This window comes from Anas platyrhynchos, chromosome 5, assembly GCF_047663525.1.
Source record: "Anas platyrhynchos isolate ZD024472 breed Pekin duck chromosome 5, IASCAAS_PekinDuck_T2T, whole genome shotgun sequence".
In the NCBI taxonomy this organism is placed as follows: domain Eukaryota; kingdom Metazoa; phylum Chordata; class Aves; order Anseriformes; family Anatidae; genus Anas; species Anas platyrhynchos.
This window is the reverse complement of record NC_092591.1, coordinates 19,864,437-19,885,076: the sequence shown is the minus strand read 5'-3', so window position 1 is coordinate 19,885,076 and position 20,640 is coordinate 19,864,437. Positions and strand designations below refer to the sequence as shown.

The 20,640-nt window shown below is 34.1% G+C and overlaps 1 long non-coding RNA gene across 1 annotated transcript; it reads left to right on the top strand.

The window, feature by feature from the left end:
- Positions 1–980: 980 nt before the first annotated feature.
- LOC106018027 (uncharacterized) lies at positions 981–20,378 on the top strand. Its single transcript, XR_001191855.5, has 4 exons — positions 981–1,120; positions 2,536–2,640; positions 17,421–17,643; positions 19,822–20,378. It is a non-coding gene; the product is annotated as an uncharacterized lncRNA (long non-coding RNA).
- Positions 20,379–20,640: the final 262 nt, after the last annotated feature.

Sequence of the window (20,640 nt, the reverse complement as noted above, 5' to 3'; positions counted from 1 at the left end):
GCTCTACTCTCCATGTCATACATACTCTCCTACTAGAATATGTCATATGTATTTTGTAGGAGATTTTTAACATTTCTATGTACAGCTATTATTTTTTCTTAGCATCTGATTATTTCATTTTGCCTCTGGGGCTCCACTTTTAGTCAGACATTAGTCCTATTTGCAAATCTTGAACTGCTTGAATAAATTAAGTACGTTAATTACTGTACAGGTAATATCACTTTTGATAACTGCAGGGTTGTGTTTTGGAAGCTTATTAGAATCATTTTATCACTTCTTGTTGTCTTTGTTGGATGTCTAGTTTAAGAGAAGTGTTTGATCTACATATATCTCATAAGCTTGATATTTTGTAAATAGCTTGTCTGGCTCTCAACCCATTTTAATTCAAATTTTTGTGTGGGTGGGTAGAAGACATTTGCATAAAACTCTACAGTTCTATTGTGCAAAGTCCTATTCGATATGAGATTGAGAAATAATTAAGATAAAATCCAGTAACATTCTTATGCAATGTGATCATGTGGGTGTAACTGTGTGTCATAGCATTATCATGAAGGTATTTGAGGCATAAAGTCAAATGCCTCCCTTAGCTTTAGTAAAGGCTTAATATTTTTATCCTTACGAGTTCTGTATCCTAAATAGAAGTGGTGTGAAAGATGTTGGATAGGAGATAGGAAATATTTTTAATTAATATACTAATGCAACCACTGCTTTATAAGTATGTTTGTTATAGTATTGCCTATACTAGAGACTTTTTGTCTGTAAGACTATCCTTTGCGGAATTACACCTTTTTTGCCAGATTTGAGCTCTCTGACAGGAGCAGGCAAGGACAGTGTTTATTGGTATAACCATACCAAGATCGGGTCTTTTGCCAGTTTAGCTATGTATTATTTATGTATGGATTACTTAATTATTATGATGATTTTATTTTTTTTTTCATTCTTTTCAGGGCTTTGTGCACACTCCTGTGTTTTTTGTTGAATTGTCACAGTTCTCACAAAATGTAGCTAATGTATTGACAAACGTCCTCTGTTTGGATTTGGACTGCATTTTAGGACATTCTTGGTTCTTTTAGGCAAAATCTTACCTAAGACTGTGTCTATTGAGGCTGACAGCAGACGTGTAAGTATTACTATCTTTCTGTTGCTTTTTAATTTTCTTTTGCCTTGGAGACAATATCTCTTTAAGAACAGAACTGAAATCAACTATTTTTTTTGTTGTTGTTCTGATATTTTATTGTTATGGTTTGTGGAGACATTTGCTTAAATTTTGCAAAGAAATATACCCGATTCTTTATTATGCTAAGGGAAACAGACAAAAATGAAACATTTCCTTTTCATTTCTTAATTTTGGATTCTTAACTTCAGATGATCTAGGCAGAAGGAGATCCAAAAAGAGAAACTTGAAAAATACGAAACTTGAAAAATAAGTTATTCATAAAAGTGTTCTCAATGTATATTCAATACAATTCACAATGTTATTTTGTTGTCATGATATAATTTCCAAAATAGACACTTAAATCTACACTAATTATACACTTAATTATGTGTCTTCTGGCATTCATTTTTGTTTTACACCTGTGTGATCATTACAGACATCTTCAGACAAAATGTCTGGATGCTGGAAAGCTTATTCAAAAAGCTGAAATATACTTATAATTTACTATCCAACCATGTAAAATCTCAACTTAGACAGCTACATTGATATTAATATATCAGTACCTTACAGGGAGAGTTAATACAATAAAACTCCACTGCAAAGGTCTGCTTTTCAAACCTGGGGCCAAGTTCATAAGTAGACACTATTCCTTTGGTATCAATAAGAAGTTTCATTAGTAAAAACCAGAAAATATCTGCTTTTAGACACTTACTTGAAACGTTGGCTCAGTTAAAGCTTTGACTTCAGCCATTCAATGTTACACATCAAAGATTATTGTTGTCAAAGATTTTATCTTTCCAGCATAAGGCCCAGGTTTATCCTTCTCAACAAATTGCTGAAATCCTATATGAAAATACTGTTAGAAAGCCACTGTTTTGTTTTGTTTATTAAGAGAAAGAAAAAAAAAAAGATAAACAAAAACACTACAGTTGTGGATTCCATCTGAATATTTTGCTTGAAAAATTTGGTCAAAATTATACATATACACCCCAAACTTTCAGTTATGTTTCCTTTCTTTGCTACATACAGGAATTTGCCACAAGTGTCTTAATTCAGACAGCAATGAATTCCTTGCTAAGATTTGCTAGAAAATTTGAAGTGAATGCCTCTTTTAACAGACTTATAAGTAGTGACAGAAGTCTTAATTAATGGACTTCTAAATGGTGAAACACTGTGGCACTGTAAAAATGCTATATAATTATATGATGAATTATATTATATGATGAATTTTAAAGGGCTACAACTGCCATGCAATTGTATAGCTAGCCCAAAGTTTTTCCTATGGCTTTTTTTTTTTTTTTCCTGACTTGAAAAGACAACTCCTAGGAAGTGAATGATCAAAATAATTGCTTTGAATATATCTCTTTTTTTTCTTACAGTCTTCTTCATAGTGGTGTGGGGAGCAGCTTTGAGCCTCTTGTTTCCTGACCCCTGTACCACATACCTCTGGTGGAATCGATGAGTCTCATGCTGTTGAGTGCCAGGTTTTCAAACATTTTGTGTTTTCTTTCCCACGAGTTTTGTGACCGGTGTTGTGTTTACTCATATGCTGCCCAGACAGCAAGGGAGTTCCTATGATAGACACAGCTTCTTTCTGAGAGTGTGGGGGTGGATCCTCCGTGATGCCTTCCCTCCACACATTTTTATATCCCTCTTAGTGTCTTCCCCTGAGCTAATCAGGTCTGTCAGAGAAAAGAAACTGTTAGAAGTTCACAATAATTTAAACAACACGGTGAAAATAGGTTTTATTTCTTTCCCCGGCAATCTTTTCTTGCACCATCTAGTATATTATTGCGGTCAAACTCTGATAAGCACGTATTTGCCACAGACAATTTTTGAGAAAAGATCCCTTTAAAGAGCATTATAAAGATAATCAAAACTATTTACCTTTAAGTTAGAAAGTGTGTTATTTTTAGACATAGAAATTGTGTGCTTTCTGCTTTTTTGTACTCGTGCTACTATTAGCATTGGTCAAAACTGCAGTTAGCAAAATATTAAATATTAATATTAAATATTGATAAATAGAAACAATAAAATATTAATCATACTTTTCATTTTATGTGGCGTAATGTTGCTGCTTCTAAGTGTTACTTTTAATTCACAAGGACTGCTCTATGGAGGGGGAAAAAAAAAAGATCAGGAAATTTCTCATAATAAATTAGTCCAGGAAGATTTGAAATGTAATTAGAATCTCAGGAGGCTGAAATTTGTTGAAAAGGGGAATTTAGTTGAAAAGGGGAATTTAGCTGTGCTGATCCAACATCATACCAGTATAGCTATTTCCACAGCAGGAGTAATATAGATCATCGCAACTTAAAAAGCCTTAATACTAAATGTAAAAGATTTATTTATTTTCCACCTTATGTGAGGATAGTAATTTCCACCTTTATGTGAGAAAAAGTAATGGCTACTTTTTTGTTTTGCATTTTGTGAGAAAGATATCCTGTCTAGGTGAGTTAAGAGTAAGTCTTACAATGACTTGCTCTAGACTTCTGAAAATATCCTAGCACATGACCATCAGGAAACAAAAGGAGACAAAAGCTGACACTAGGTAAGAAACTCTTTTGATATTTTCAGCAACAAGGGCTCTTAAAACTTAACTGCAGCGAAGAATTGTAAGTTTCACAAAAATTTCAGTTTTATTAAAAATAAATAAATAAATTTAATTAATAAAGAATGAAGGAGAATAAATAATAATTATAATAATTTGAAGAATTAAAATGGAATTATATAAGAAGATTTTTATTTCCATTCCCTGTATCAAAATTCTCAAAATATTCTTTTCCATACCTCATAGAAATATTAAACAAAATGAAATATAGGTTTTATCTGGCCTCCAGGAAAGCTCTAAGGTACTTGTTTTTCTAGACTATGGGTGCAAAAACCTTCTTTAGCAACTAAACCTGAAATGCAGCAGAATTGGATATGAAGTTAAAATCTTTCTTGAAGCACAAAATGCTTGATCTCTTCACAGTATAACTCTACAACGGTACAGCTAACCTATAGATATAGCTTCTTCTGTGTGTACAAGAAGAAATGTCATGTGATTCTCACTCACTATATACGGGATCAGTACAAAACTGGAACGGAAATCTCATAATGGGAAATACGTTCACACAGTAGGCAAAATTAGGTTTGCTACTTTTTAAAGTTATTTAGATTTAATTCAGATTTTAAATATACAGTTTAATCTGTGGATTTTTGTATGAAAGCAAGGAATATAGTTTCATTCTTGACCTAAGTGTGTATTTTCTAGTGTGTATTATATATTTTTATTATTATTATTTTATTTTTTCTGCAGTCTGTAATTTTTTAATGTATCATCTCATTTGCACTCTGCTCCAGAAATTTGACTCCAGGTTTTGTTTCATTTCTTCACCCTATCAGTTTTCATTGTGAAGGAAAAGTGTTTTAACTTTCTTCTTTTTTTTTGAATTAGACTTATAATAGAAAATTTTAAATCTATCAGTTATGGGAGGATGAGTTTCTGATGACAATGATAAACAGATGTGTTAAAAATGATATGCGGAACTGGTTAGACTTCCTAGCTTTTAAGTTTTCTGACATTTACAATAATAATACAGTCTTTTCACTTCCTTGTAGCTTTAAATATTTGTGTTTAAGACACTGGTTTCTCTACTTTTCTCTCTCTCTTTTTTTTTTCCCACTCTCGAATGGCACTAAAAATAGAATAAGTCTTTTAGAATATGGACCTATTGAATAAGGTTTCCAAAGCAATAATTCTGATATTCTTAAGGTTTTAAGATTTAATCTATTTTTTTTTCAATGAACTTTTGATTTAGCTCTTCTTTAAACAACACAGCTTTCACCTTTGACCACTTTGCCTTGCATTATTTTGCTAGATCACAGCTTTCATGTGCTTGGTAGATATTTTGTTGCACGAGCTACTTTCCACCCTGCTGAAGATTGGTTTCTTGGAAATCACATCTCTGTGTCTGATCTATAGAAAAATAAGAACATGGGGAAATTTCTGTTTTGGATGGCCATCTAGCCCTGACCTGTAAGGCAAAGCCCTATGACATAATAGTCATCTGCTCTAAAAGCGTCAGTTGTGCTCGGAATTTGTGAGAAAAATTGAACTAAATGGGAGGAAAAGAGAGCCAATGATCCACTGCACCCTCAGTTCCTCCCCTTTGTATATTATGATAAAAAACATTCATTTATTCATTCTCGTGCTGAGCATGAGAATGCTCTTGCTTTTGCTCTGACTTCATTCATGTTGCAGCATTTTGTGTCATGGGCCTCTCCACATCACATGCTGGTTGCAACCTCACTGGTCTTGACTGGTCAGTCCGGCTGGCCAGCCACCAACCTGATGGACACATGAGCTGGAAAAAGGAGGAAGGAAGGTTTAGCCAGCATAAAAAGTCTAGTAACGAGTTTGCAGAAATGTTGAGCACAGATGCACCTATTCTATGTGGGGGAAAAAAATGAACAGAACAATAACAGAAAATGCTCTGGAACTAATCAGTACCTGAGCATCCAGAATGAGCAGATACTATTCCTTGGCTCCCTGTCGCTGTTCACCATTGGTAATATGAGGGTGTTTATCCTCTCTGATCATCTTGAATGTTTATGAATGATAATGTGAAATAAATTCATCAATATTAGCTAAATACTGGCACTCAATTAGTAAAAAATAGGTACTCAATTTTCTTATAAAATAAAATAATACAAATAAAGGAATTTTGTCATAATTATTCTACAGTAATTCAGTTATATTGGTAAGAATTTAAATACAAAAAGAAACCAAATAATTGGTTCTTATAGTACCTCATCCATCCTTGGCAGTGACTAAGGCATTATGGGATCATGAAATCCAAAACTGCATAATGGATGTGCCTAAGCAGCTAGAATGAAAACTTTTTCTTATTTTTGACTCCTTGACTTTGCAACACTTTTGCAATCACTTTTTAACAGTGTGAATATGGAAATGTACTCGTGTACACCTGTGTTATAGACTATGCTGTACCTCTGTCAATATTAGTAATGAAAGTTGTTAATGATTGCACCCAAACTTAACTTAACTATTGAAAATGGGTTATTAGGGAAAGAAATTAGATGCTGGTTTCATTAAGAAGTGTGCACCAAAGGATGAGTTTGTTCTGCAAAACATTTCAGCTTCTCTAAACATTGTTAAAGTGTTATCTTTATTTTGTGAGAAAGGCCGGCATCACACAGTCTCTGCAAAGACTCTGTAGATACACGCTTACATGGTAATTAGAGAAGTGCAATTTCTTTATCCTATTCCCTTCTTTGTCTGTCATTCCTTACTTCTTTCATAAACAAGAAAACATATATCTTAACTTGTTCCAGCTTTTAAAAGCACTGCAACTGTGGGATTTGGCATTAGTTCATATGAGTATATGATTCCCAGTTTTAAAGCGAAATAGCTAGCCCCACCAGAAGGAAGGAAAATAAATAAATAAATAAATAATAAGAGATGATTGGTTGATTTTTGGATTCCCTGAGCAGAGGTGAGATGAAAATCTCCAGTGACTAGATGATATATGGAAACATGCATTTATGGAACTGATACCTGAATGCAGTGATGATAAATGAGATCCCTAGCATGATGGGTATTTAAAATACTTTCAGTTAGTCTGAAAGCAGAAGTTTCCTTTGTTATGTCTTCAGCACAAATACAGATTATTCTGATGGGACGAGGCAACATTCCAGAGCAGATTAGCATGTACTGCAGTACTGCTAGTACTGCTAGGTCTGCAGTACTTCATGATCTTGACTTATCATGAACTCTGTGAACTCCAATTGTGTTAACACTAGCACAGAATCACAATGAAGAACACAGCTCAACAACCAGAAGCTTACCATGGTTTTAAATACTGTTCATTTTAACGGATTTGGTAGTGGGATATTCCATATATTTTATGCATGGTGAACCTATTGAGTTGACAGGGTTGCCATTGTGGTTAGGCAGTAAGGAATTATTTTATTTTTAAAATACTGTGATTTGTGTGTATGTGGGTGGGTAGAAGGGTGGGTGTGAGCAGTTGTGGAGGACTGCATGCGTATGTAGACAAAACAATGCGGTAGCCAAAGCCAAGGCAATTTAATGTCTTTTTTTGTTGTTGTTTTTTCTTCTATCCTTAGGATTTTTATTAACTTTGGAGTCAAACGATATTGCCCAAACCAAAAGAGAAAAAAAGCATAAACCCACACCTACATTAGTTAGTTATTACCTATAGCAGATTCTTCAGGGTGGGTATTATGTATGCTTTTCAATTTGTATAGTGACTGGAAAAAGATGTTGCTATTTCTGGAAGCAATGATAAAAATATATAAAAGATATAATCATCTTAATAATATTTAGCAGACACATTAGTGTTGTGATCTTAGAATCAAACAAAGAGCCTCTACTCTAGCATAGAAATGGTTGGGTATCCCTGACGGGGCACCATAGGCAAGGCAGCATGCAAGGCAGCAAGGCTGTGAGAAGTATTCTATGTCTGTCTCCCTACACACTGCCAAAACACCAATTTGTCTTAGTAAACAAGTCACAAAATGTATGAAAACTTTAAACTCTATTTGAAATGGTTTTATGGGATTTATTATGAAAAGCAAGATTTCTTTCCATGTTCACATTTGTACAATGTCTTATAAATTAGCCTAGATTATCTTCAGACACATTTAAATCCTATTGTTAATAAGAACAATAATAAAGATTATCATCATTGAACATAATTATCAGAAATACAAATAAATATGACAGATTTATTAATTATAATGTTAGTAACAGTTACATTAACAGCTGATATGTTTTAGTGTGCTCATCTCTTAAAAATAATTCAGAACTCCACCCACAAATCAGAAATCCAAAGTCTGCTTCGTTTTAAGATGTTTTGAATTTGTAGCTAGTAATTATAAGATTCAAAAAACAAAACAGAACCCTTTGACATAACATTTATGGTCATGGAACTTCTAAGAGAAAAATAAAGTCTTCTGAAGCTAAGCCAAATCTAGCTAGGATTATCAGAAAACATAAGGAAAACATGCAACTGTTCCCTATACCCTGGGGCACTCTGGAAAACTTTAGTTTAAGACACCTCAAAGCGGATAACACCACTTTAATAACTTCTATAACAACATCTTACAGATATATATTAAAAAAAAAAAAAAAAAAAAAAAAGTATGCACTGTCACTTTCTATTGAACTTTGACAAATCTGGAAGTTTAGTTTGTTGTTGGATATTTATTCATATCGCTCAGCTATCTAGATAATGAACTGAACTATAAATATATGATAAAATCACTTTTCTGAGACTTCATGGATCTTTTCTAAAATCTAAATCTAGCAGTCTTAAGGACATGAAAACCAAAACCAACTGCAACCAACCCATTAAACAAACCTGAAGCCCAGAAATACATTTCAGTTTCAATGATTTACTTTATTATAAGGGGAAACTATATATGGAAGTAAGAACAAAGATAATGTTTCTATTAGAGAGTATAGTGCATGCTTATCTGCAACATGTTCAATAGAGTCTGGCTCACAAAATCCCTTCAGACAGTAACACAAAACAATGTATATAGAAAGGAAAATGTAGCTCTGCCATCTCATCTACTATTTCATAGCTATGTACAGCTCAAGAAGATATTATAACCCAGACATGTTTGTTCATGGGTTTGTTCATGGTTATGTTCAGCTCATATTTGTTCATGGGTTTTTCTTCATCAAGTTCACTGTTGCCAGGGTTTTATTTTATGTGAACTGTCTTCATCACAATATTTTCCAATACTTATAATTCTATTAGAAACATGTCTTTTTCACTTAAAAAAAAAAAAAAAGAATCTAAGAATTCTACTTTGACTTGTTGGAAGTCTTCTCGATCCAGACTTGTTACATTCTTGTGACTGTGCCATTTGCTTCTAGTACAGAAGTGTAAGCCAATCAAATCATCAGCAGAAAAACAGAAATATTGTTTGCTATGTTGAAACTATGCTATAAAAGCAAACCAGCAAGTATTAAGAGCTTTTAAAGATGGCTTGTTGTTTAAAAAGGACTGGCTCAGTATAAGCTCTATCCAAAGTTCTTGAAAGATAAATTAAATATTTTAGGCAACATTTCTAAAGAAAGACAAATCTTGAAGGTCTTGAACATTTAGTTTATTGCTGGCATTGTATAAATAATAAAAAGCACTGAAGTAAAATTATTCAAATAGCTCTAACTAGTTCAGCAGATGACACAGATGAAGAAAATTATTTTGACTAACATAATCTTTGTTTAAAATGATTTAATAAGAAACAAATCAAGAATGCAAAACAAAAATATTTATGTCATTTTCAAATGTATTTGGTGGAACACATTTCAGCCCATGCAATAGGTTTTGTATGTATTATGAATAAGAAATATGTTACATCTATTTTGCTATTAGTGTTATTCCCCCTGTAGTATTCTGTGAAGTCACAGAGACATCCATGTGAATAAGTATTTGTAGCTCTTTTTCTTTCTTCAAGTACTTTTATTAGGAACAAAAACCTAATGCCATGAACATTAAGGGACATGTCCTTATGTCACTGGAAAATTTTATTCAGCTTGTAGAGATATCACAGGTTTCAGTATGGTACAAGTAACACCGAGTAAGATCTCCAGGACTCAGTGAAAGGGAAAACAAAATCCTATAATTTGTCTTAGCTGCTGGTATTTCCTGGTGACACATGAAGTAAGTTCTAGATACTTTTCTCCACATTGATCTCTCCAGTTTTACTGAGGTCAAAGAGATCATCTCCTTGATGAAATATTGAGAGAAAATAAAATGTAGTGTTCATTCTCTGGAATGAACTCATTTTTAAACTTTCAAAAACAAGGATTTTTGTTCTTCTGTCTTTGGCAGAAGAACTTTCTCCCTTCCCCATTCTTATACAGGCATATTTGATGTTGGTTGGTTTTCAGCAGAGCTTTGTACGTTCTACATTTTTTAAGGCTCTTCAGGATCTTCTCAGATGAAAATCATTAGAGAAAAAGCAAGATACTGTTAGCGCATTCCAAAACAGTTTAATCCTGCAGGCTTTACATATGTACGTGTGTGTGCATATAGCTTATCTTGAGAAGCTCTCTGAAAAAAACATCTATTCTGAATATTTTTGTCCTCAATGTTTTTATTTATTTTTTTATCTATGATTGTGTTTAAAAGAATGAAAACAGATTTCCAAACCGAAAATGAGATGAAGCATAGTAATGTTAGATAACTCTTTCTTTATCCAACTTCGTGCTTGAGGCTTTGAGCTAATCATTATTTATCAGTCTCAGTTTCCTCATATATGTTTTATGCCAGAGACAGTAACTTTTATCTCTCTTTCAATGATGTCACAGAGATTGGTTTGTCTCTCTGGAGCATGTAGAGAATGTATCTACACAAGAATTAGTCACAAAATGGGAAAAGCCAGGCAGCTGTCAGAATAACTCTGCTACTTTGGTAGAATCCCATACATCTCTCTTGAATTAAATGCCACTACTATTAGTCTCTCTTACACAAAATTACTTTCTCCCATCACCTTCCAAATGGATTTTCCAACTTCTGCACATCTCTTTATTGAGAGAATGTCACACTGAGCACTTGCAATTTAAAAGGGAACATTTGTTTGCAATACAAGGCCAGGAGCTCAAAACCAGTGTGTATTATATGGTGATTATATGTGTATATTATATGCTGATCTCCTCAATGCTAATATGGCAGTAAGATCAGAAAAGAATTGCTGCAGTAAGTGAATCACGTTCAGTGGAACACCTTAATAACAATCTCAGGGAGCTGGTTAAAAAAAGGGGAGTTTTCCTTCAGAAGCACATTTGATTCTGTGTTAATGCAGAATCTTGCTGAACTCCACCAACTTGCTACCGTATGCATTTGCAAATCTCTCTACTTTCTATTTCTTCATTTAAATCATGGGATTCAGTATATTCTCACCCTTACAGAAATATCATGATACAGAAATATCATGAATCAAAGCACACTTAAAAGCCAGTTAAGCTGAAATGAGGAAAAATAAATAAATCAATAAATCAATAAATAAAAATGAATGAGCTTGTAGTGGTAGATACTTTCTTATACTTAATGTATATGAGAATTTTTCCTTTTTCCTAATTACCTGAGCTAAAGAATAAGCACTGCTATTTTAAGCAGAGGTTCATGTGCAATTAAAAATGTACCTGTGGTCAAGGCATTTTTGGTCTTCAGACCTTGGGATCTTTGATCTTTACCTCTTGCATGAGGGTAACTGTATTTTAGTCAACCAGTTCATAAGGAAAGTGTGAATTTTTGAATGCACTTGTGGATTTCCTTTCAGGTTGTGTGAGAGATTTGATAGAAATTTCGACAATAACACATCCATGTGTCTAATATTAATGAACTGTTAATCCTGAAGATACAAGACTGATAACAAAAAATGCCATTGGGATAGGAAAACATTAACCTTTATATCCTGGTTGGATGGAGATCCACTACTCCCCCCACTCATCAGATCAGCAATAACAGCTGCAAAATGGAGCTTCCCAACTAGTTCAACCTTTGTGATTTAGTACATACCTGTTTGGCTATCACTCCAGAGATAATGCTTTCTTTACCATGGATTTCCATCTCTCTTCTGAGGACGTTGAAGGACACTAATGCAATTTAGAGTGGGGAAGTTCATAGTTTGATTGACAAGTCAGAATTCCAGATCCATTGGTAATTAATTTAATTATGCTATCTAGAGGCTATGCTAACCTATACCTAACAAAAACCTACAACGGTTGTTTGTGTGTGTTTGTTTTTTTTTTGAATTAATTGCCTCACATGATCTCCCACTGTTAGGGCTGTAGAGAGGAAGTGTTGGATCCTTAGAGAACAAGTTTCCACATATAAAAAGAAAAAAGTGATTTTCTGCTTGTACACATCTTTTTTTACATAAATAATGGACTTTAGGTCTACAGCTGAAAAGTTCAGCACTTTTTAATCAGCTGGCAAGTTCATTTAAAAAAAAAAAAAAAGTATAACCATGAGATGTTAATAAATAATTATAACGAAAATAGCCCATAGTCTATCTGCTCACTGTGTAATGACCATAAAAGATCAATAATACTTTAATTGGATTGCTGAATTCTCTCTTCTATTAAGGACAGTAATGTTTGCTTCGCAAATGGAAAACCGAAACTTACTTTTTTGTTTGTTTGTTTGTTTTCTCACTTTATTTCTTTCATATTATGTCACATGAATTTAAAACACACATAACACTATATTTTACAACATAATAGTGAAAAAATTGCTAAGCCCCTTTTCACTAAAGGTTTGTTGCAGGTGTTATAATTTCACTCTTGTAAAATAGGAGGTGGGAGGTATAGAACAATACCAAAGGCTCATTCCAAAGCCTTAGGGAAGGGAAAAACAGGAATGAAACTGGGAACCAAGTAAAGTCAAATTCAACAGTGGGATTTTTGTGCTATTCATTTGAAGTGTGTACACAACTTGATGTTTACTCTGTGCTCATCATCCTTTATACATGTATTTTCTGAGCAGCTATCAGAACCCATTTTAGTAAATTTTTTACCCTATTTTAGTAAATGGAAAGTAATGAATACACCAGACAGTGAGGAAACCTGGATTTTATTGACAGATTTAGCATTGATGGGTAGAGGGAGAGGAAGGGAAGGAAAGAATCCTCTAGATCTGTTTCAAGTTTTATTATTTATGAAGTACATAAGCTCTTAAAACAAGAACCTCCTTGTTTTTCAAGAACTGATTGAAGGAGCACACAGTATACCTTGCTGGACACTTTTAGAACTTTAGTGGTAAAACTGTAAAGAACCTGTTGCAAATCTACCATATATTACAAATCCCACTGTGTAAAATACATACAATTAGATACTTTGAATTTCTGAATTGTTAAGATACATGTCCATGTCTGTGCAAACATTTATTAAGGTACCAAATAGTGGCCAGCATACATGCTTTTAACCAATAATATTTTCATTTTTATTTCTTGTTTTATTAGTTCTAAGTGGAATTGATGGTACTAAATGGCCATAATCAGAGAGATGGATATTAAGTAATAAAAATATCCTTCAATATTAAACTATATACATTGTATTAATATTTATAAAACATAAATATAAAATACAATAACAACGTAAAGAACAAAAATAATATAAAATACAGCAAATGCATACAGTAAGTCTGGTGGTTCACTATGTCAACAGACGACACCTTTAGGCCCACACATAGGCATGAGTAGGTTGCCTGCTTATCCTATTCCATAACATTTCTTGAAAAGGCAAGATAAGGCCACAGCACAAAGTGTAAACTGAATAAAAGGAATTATTCAGGTTAACAATATTTAAACCAAATTAAATCAGAGGTCAGAACAATAAAATGAACAGCATTTCATATTGTCTCATATCTGCCTACAATTTTGGACCCAGAAGGTTACTTAACATATATGAGTAAAATTGATAGCTTTTCAATATTGTTCCTTGAAAAATGTGTCACCAAATGACATGGCCTTCACCTTTAAATCTGAGGTGAAAATATAGAGGTCTGTTTTTCATTAATCTTGCAAATGTATTTTGGAAATGTTGCTGTTTTGGCTGGCTGAAGTTCCCTAAATTCCAAGAGGAAAGCTCCCTTTCCTGTCTTCTGCCATAAATAACATCTTTTTCTTAATGTATTCGTCTATTCAGAACAGTTTCTAAGCCTGTTCAACAAAGCTGTCAGGGCAAATGAATTGCTCTCCCCTGATGTTTGTCATTAACAGATTGTATACTGATAGGATAATAACCTCTTTCTTCATACATGAAAGGCATTCTTGTGAGCTGGATTACAACTTGAGATATAAAAGACGTGCTCTGTGGATAACTTCCAGGCTACTTTGCACCACATTGCTCTCCCATAATTTTGTGTTTGTTATCTTGAACGAGTGACAGTAACCACCCATCAGAAACTGAAATTTATGTGAAATGAGTACCACATGTACGATGTTTACTTCAGTCTGGGCACAGCAGTGACAGATCATTATAGCCCATGGAGCTGTGTGTTTTAGACTGTGTGCAATTTAATATCAAGTACCATAACTTGAATATACAATCGCAAAAAAAGAGACGGGTATGAAAAATAAACCACTTGTCATATCATGCATCGGTTTCCAGCAAGTTTTTGGGGTGGTTATGTCAAACAAGGACTTGTTTGTTTGTTTTAGTATGTTAAAGCAATCATTTTTCTTCTAGGGTGGATAGCTATACATGTTTTTAATATATGTAAGCTATTGCTACTTGTTTAAAGATTTGAAGGAGAGTGGCAAAGGTTTTGCTAATAAAAAAATAAACTCCCTAAGTTCATTAGAAAGTACAAGTGAGGATGTAAATGACAAATAGCTTCAGATAAAAGCAAGGCATTTCAGTATCAAAATACATTTCATAAAAGCTGGAAAAGACCAGTGCTCGGAGTTCATTTGTGATTCTGCTACAACACCGAAAAGTGAAGTATAAGCCAGCATGTATCCCCTCATTCACATACACCAGTAACATTTTGTTGAGATTTAAGAAGCCTTGCTTTGAGTATCTAAAAGAGACACTTAAATTAGTAATTTACTAAATCTATATTCCTCTTGTAGTCGGCAGAAAATAATAAACAATTCGTCTTGAACCTGAATTACAAATTTAGAGTGTCCATCTCTCTCCATTAACTATAATGGAAACACAGGGAATTTGCACTCAGTTAAAGCGACTGAAGTTGTGTGTCAGTCCAGTTCTGAGCTGCGTAGGTGTCACTTCAGTTAGATAAAAGAGATTTGAATCAAAATTTCAGGCAGAAGTGGGGTGGGCAGGGGAATGTTAAAGTCTTCTTTTTTTTTTTTTCTGTCAGATCATTTCTTGCAGTGAGTATTGATGACTAACTGAGAAAGTTTTTCAAATACCTGGGGTTTATGGATCTATTTTATTTTATGGATTAAGATGTTAATGATTATTTTATGTGTGCATGTCCGTTCTGTGAATGCTCCCACACTGGAATATTTCAATTTAAAGCAGAAATATTTAGAAATATGTGGTCCCAGCGCCTAGTGAGAATTGTAATATAACTGTTTGTGTCTCTGTTGCACTCTATATGTTTTGAATAAAATCTTTTCTGTGATGTATTGCTTGTTCTTTCCAGTATATAATACAGAATATACTGAAAGCAAAGACATTTTCCTATAACATATTTTTGACACTCGTACAAAGTTCACTGTAAGAAAGCTGTAGGTCTAGCTATATAGATGAAGTTGTAGATAGATATATGGAGGATATAAATAAATATTTAAAGGCAAATTCTTAAGAATCCTAACAGGAGATCCAGTTAAGTCTTTCTGTATAAGTCGTCTTTGGAGCTCGGCATGGACAGCATCAGAGATTTTATTTCTTTTTAGCATATTGATGTGTTTCTTATGCTATGTGGATGCAAACTTGAGGGATTTCTGCTTCATACTCCATTACTAAATGAGAACATCTCCAGGCTGTTTCTCTCTGAACTTCAGCTTTTACTCACAAAATGTTTAAATTATAAATTCAGCATTTCTGGGAAAGCAATGAATTTTAACTTTTGCATGTATGTTGTTCTGCAAGTGTAAATTTGGACAGAGAATATACATTCTGATCGATTCCAGTTCAGCACCTTTTTTTACATTAACCTTGATGTAAGTCGAATACATGAGTAAGCATCTTCCTGAATGCAGAAATATGTCTGAAAGGTTGTCTTAATGAATTGTACAGACTAGGTTCTCATCTGATATGTTGTAATACAGTTTCTTTAACATCAATGATAATTTTCAGACACTGAGCATTCTTCTCTTAGTTTTCTTTTATGATTATTTTCTCATTTCACGTATATGCATACAGTGATACACCATATATGTGTATATATAATTTTGTATATACTTATGAATGTCTGAATTTTTTATGAAATAATGAAAAATAATGCATAATTTCAGATACATTTCTCTTTCATTTAGCTCTCAGAATATGATTTTATATGAGCTACAAATTGAAAGTCATCATCTGCTTTGACCAGCATATTAATAAAGTTTAATAAACTCTTTGTTCGGTAACCTTAACATTTCTATGAGCAGTTTTAAAACCTTATAGGTGTAAAAAAAAAGATTCTATATTAAAAAAATAAACAACAACAACAACAAAGTTTAAGCTGTTCTTCCATCAGTAAACAAAATTATCAACCACCAAAGAACATGCTTCGAATTTCCAAACTTACTCTTTTCAAAATTATTCCCAGAAGATTAGAGGCTAATGTACAAAACTATTCTGCTTTCTTCTGAGGTCTCAAGAATTATGACCAATTTTTTCATCCAAAACTATGCAAACGGCTCTTTACTGATTTGATGGGGAGTTTGGAAACCAATTTTATTGTCTATTCGTAGGTAACAGATACCATTACCATAATTATTTTTTCCACAAGTTTTTAAAACTTTGTTCTGAGAAAGATTTTGGTGGGTAGCCAGTTTCAGTTTCTCTGTTATATAGACCATCAACAGCTTCCTTCTTGAAAAAAGATGTTACTAATACGATTAAAGAATAAGATGTGCATTTTGTTACTGTGTTGGTTGATAATGAAATCAGTGACTCACTTTGAAGGGATGGATGGATGAATGCATCTGAAAGGAGAGATTTGATTCTGTTTTCAAATCGTGCAGAAATTGCATATGATTATATACAAAGTTGAAAAGGTATGTTAGGACAACAAAGGTGAGAAGAAGAGTTGAGTGCTCTTTAATAGAAGAGTGCTCTTTAATAAAGACCAGCTCTCTCACTCCTTCTCCTTATACTTAGAGGTACAGCAGAGATTTTGATGATGATGATGAAGTTAATATCCATCCAAACAGTTCTTTTGCTTTAACTTAAGTCTCATACTCATATGAGGAGGCTTACTAGGTGCGTATCTTGGCATTAGAAAAAGGAGTTTGAGTGCTGTGAAGAATGTTTGTACTACTGTACCACTATACCTGTGACTTGATAAAGGTCATCAACATTACGAAAACTTACCAACAGCATTCACATGAATAGAATCATAGAATCATAGAATCATAGAATATCCTGAGTTGGAAGGGACCCTTAAGGATCAAGTCCAACTCTTGACACCGCACAGGTCTACCTAAAAGTTCAGACCATGAATACCTAGTCTTTAATTTAAGAGAAGGAATTAGTATGCCACTACACATAACGTATTTACACAAATTGGTAAACTATGTTTTCTTAAATATATTCCAGATTTGTACATCTAAAAAATGACTGCCTGTTATAGATGGACAACATTTGAACTCTCAGAGGATGAAGAGCTACTTTGTCACACCAGCAATTACAGCAAATTATAAATCAGACAATTCTGACAAGCTTTCCAGCATGAGGTTTAGATAGTGTTGAACAATGCAAGGAAATAAGGCAACTCTACACAGAATTTACTCTGGATTACCCTGGATTATTTACCCTAAAGGTATCACAACACAGAACACACTGCTTCAAGCAACAACTAAAATGCTTATTAAGTTTGAGTCATGCATATAACTTACTCATAAGGGCTTGACAATAACATTTGCACATAGAGGCCAAAGAGTTGGTGTCACACCCCAGTTTCCTGTTCTGGTTGCTCTTCTGGGCAGAGAAAATGTATGTCTGCTTACAATCTTGGTTGCTCTAAAGGCAAGGCTTATTTCAGTAAAAATAATTCTCGCAAATGTCATGACAGTTTCTGTGTGCCTAGGGGACAAGTGCATATGTAATTATGTGGCTTACGTTCATACACAGTGATTGCTGCACATTGAATTCCAAGTGAGTGCAGCTCTGAGCACTTATTCTTAAAAATCAAGATTAATTTGGGACAGTGAATAACCCACCTTAAAATGTACAGATTTTACAGGCAGACAGGAATTTTAGGTAATCTATCTGGTATGTCTTCTTTGGTAACTCAGGATTCATAATTTAATTTCTTTTTTTCTTCATAAATGAAGTATTTTCTATCATAAATGGAAAAAGGAGTTAAAAGGATTTATTATTTACTATTATATAGGAGTTAAATGCAGATTAAGCAGAAACTGAAGTATGATTGCTGAAGGGTTAGTTGCTTGAAGAAAAAAAAAAGTATTAAAACAAAACGAGTGCTTTCCTTATTCCTAACTCTGTGCTTGTTACACATAACTGACTGTCATAATTGCCTAAAGAAACATAGATAGCATCATAGTTCATACTGATAAATTATGATTTGTAAACAGATGTGCATACCTTCTTTCAATCTCATCTCTCCTCAGACTGTGAAAAACTGCCTCCTCATTAAAAAGTAATTGTTTAAAATCAGTCTGGTTTTGGATGGGGTTCACACCAAAAGTGAGAATTTGTTTCAGAACATGAATGTTTTACTTCTTTTATCTAATAGATTCACAACAGATATATATGGATTTTCTTCCAAAAATAGAAGAAAAAAAAAGAGACATCTCAAACCAGACTCTAGAATGTGCACTAAAAATGTCACCTCAATTAATTTCATTTTTCGTTTTCACCCTGCAACTCTGAAGAAAAAAGTTGAAATAATGAGTGAAAAAAGTGGAATAAAAAGTGGAAAAAATAAGAATCCCAATTTTACCCTTATGAGACTCCCAATACTATCAGTGGAGTTCTGCTGTGCACGGGGACTAGGAGTTCAGCCCAGCACATCTCCATCTGAACACTGTTATGATTCAGAAGAACCATGCCCTAAATAATTTTTAATTTTTCTAGAACTGAGCTTCAGTGAAGATTTTATACTTCGAGTTTCTGTAACCCTTGGCCACAGTATGCTAACCTCTCCCTCAGGCTAGTCCATTTTTTCCCTTGTCCCTCCCTACATCTTCATGCTTTTCTGGCTGAGGTCCCAGGCACATGGTAATACTCTGCCAAATCCAAGTTCAGAGCAAGGACATATCTCACTTCCAAAAGAAGAAGAACATTTCAAAAGAGGAGAGAATCTTATACGAGGAACCTCATCCTCACAGAAAGCAAAGACAGTTGCATGAGTAGCGTCACAGTAAAAATAGTCTTTCCAGTCTAAAACACCTGCTCTTCAGGATTCATACAAAACATTTCTAAACTGCAATACCCCTTCAAGTCTTCAGGGGATTAAAAAAATAATAATAATTAAAAAAAAAAAAAAAAAGAGTAAAATTGTGTTTTTGCTGTAACTCCACAATGAAGAAACTGTACAAGAAAATCTAATGAAGTAAAATATTGTGATTTTACAGGTAAATGTTTTAAAATAATAAAATACAAATAGAAGCTACATCCAAATCAGTATTAAAACTCTCCCTGCCCACTCTTTGATTTAACCATCTAGATTTGCCAGAGATATGTCATTTAGACATAGTATTAGTAATGTTTGGTGTGGTGCATTTTCTTCAGCCAAGTCATCTTTTTGCTCATGTTTCTTTATAAGGTTCAGTTCCTTTTGTTCAAACAAATGCTAAATTATACAAGCACAGTATAATGATATTTTATTGCAGAGAATATCACTGTTATTTAGCTATAAACATTCTTCCTTCATGTTTAACAGAAACCAATTAATCAGAAATAGGGCAAAGCAACAATCATGTTTTATGTTCTTGTCAATATCGAGAGCTTATGCTGATAATACATCTGTGGCTAGTTGCAGGATGCACTTACATCTGTTCTGGCCTGCCCAAAATGTACCACTGCTGAGAGGCTAAAGATAGAGTCATGCTGAGCTGCAAAGTACGATGTGCTGGAGCAGGTGGAAACCAGGATTAGAAGGCTTTCGGCAGCCCTGGGAAAGGCCCAGCTCTGAGGCATGTCCAGGCAATAGATGCAAAAGAGGACTTTATTTCCCTTCTCTTCAGGGAAGCCACAGAAAACCCTACTGCTGCTTCTGGATTTGCCAGGGTCAACACAAAGTTTTTGAAGTGTGAATCAGCATGTTGTGGCCTCCACTTGCTTGCTTTCCTCTGCTTCTTTTTAGCATTCCCCTATTGACAGTCTAAGTATCCTAACAGAAGTGAAAACTCTCTTCAGAGTCTCAGCATGAACTAGAATTAGAGAATCCAGAGAGATCAGTTATCCTGACCATTGTTCACACTCTGGCCTTATCCCAAACTCCAGCATCACAGAATCACAGAATTGTCTAGGTTGGAAGAGACTTCAAGATCATTGAGTCCAACCTCTGACCTAACACTTACCAGTCCTCCACTAAACCATATCACTAAGGTCTACGTCTAAATGTCTTTTGAAGACCTCCAGGGATGGTGACTCAACCACTTCCCTGGGCAGCCCATTCCAATGCCTAATAACCCTTTTGGTAAAGTTTTTCCTAATATCCAACCTAAACTTCCCCTGGCACAACTTTAGCCCATTCCCCCTCATCCTGTCGCCAGGCACGTGGGAGAATAGACCAGTCCCCACCTCGCTACAGCCTCCTTTAATGTACCTATGGAGAGCCCCCTTCCCTTGT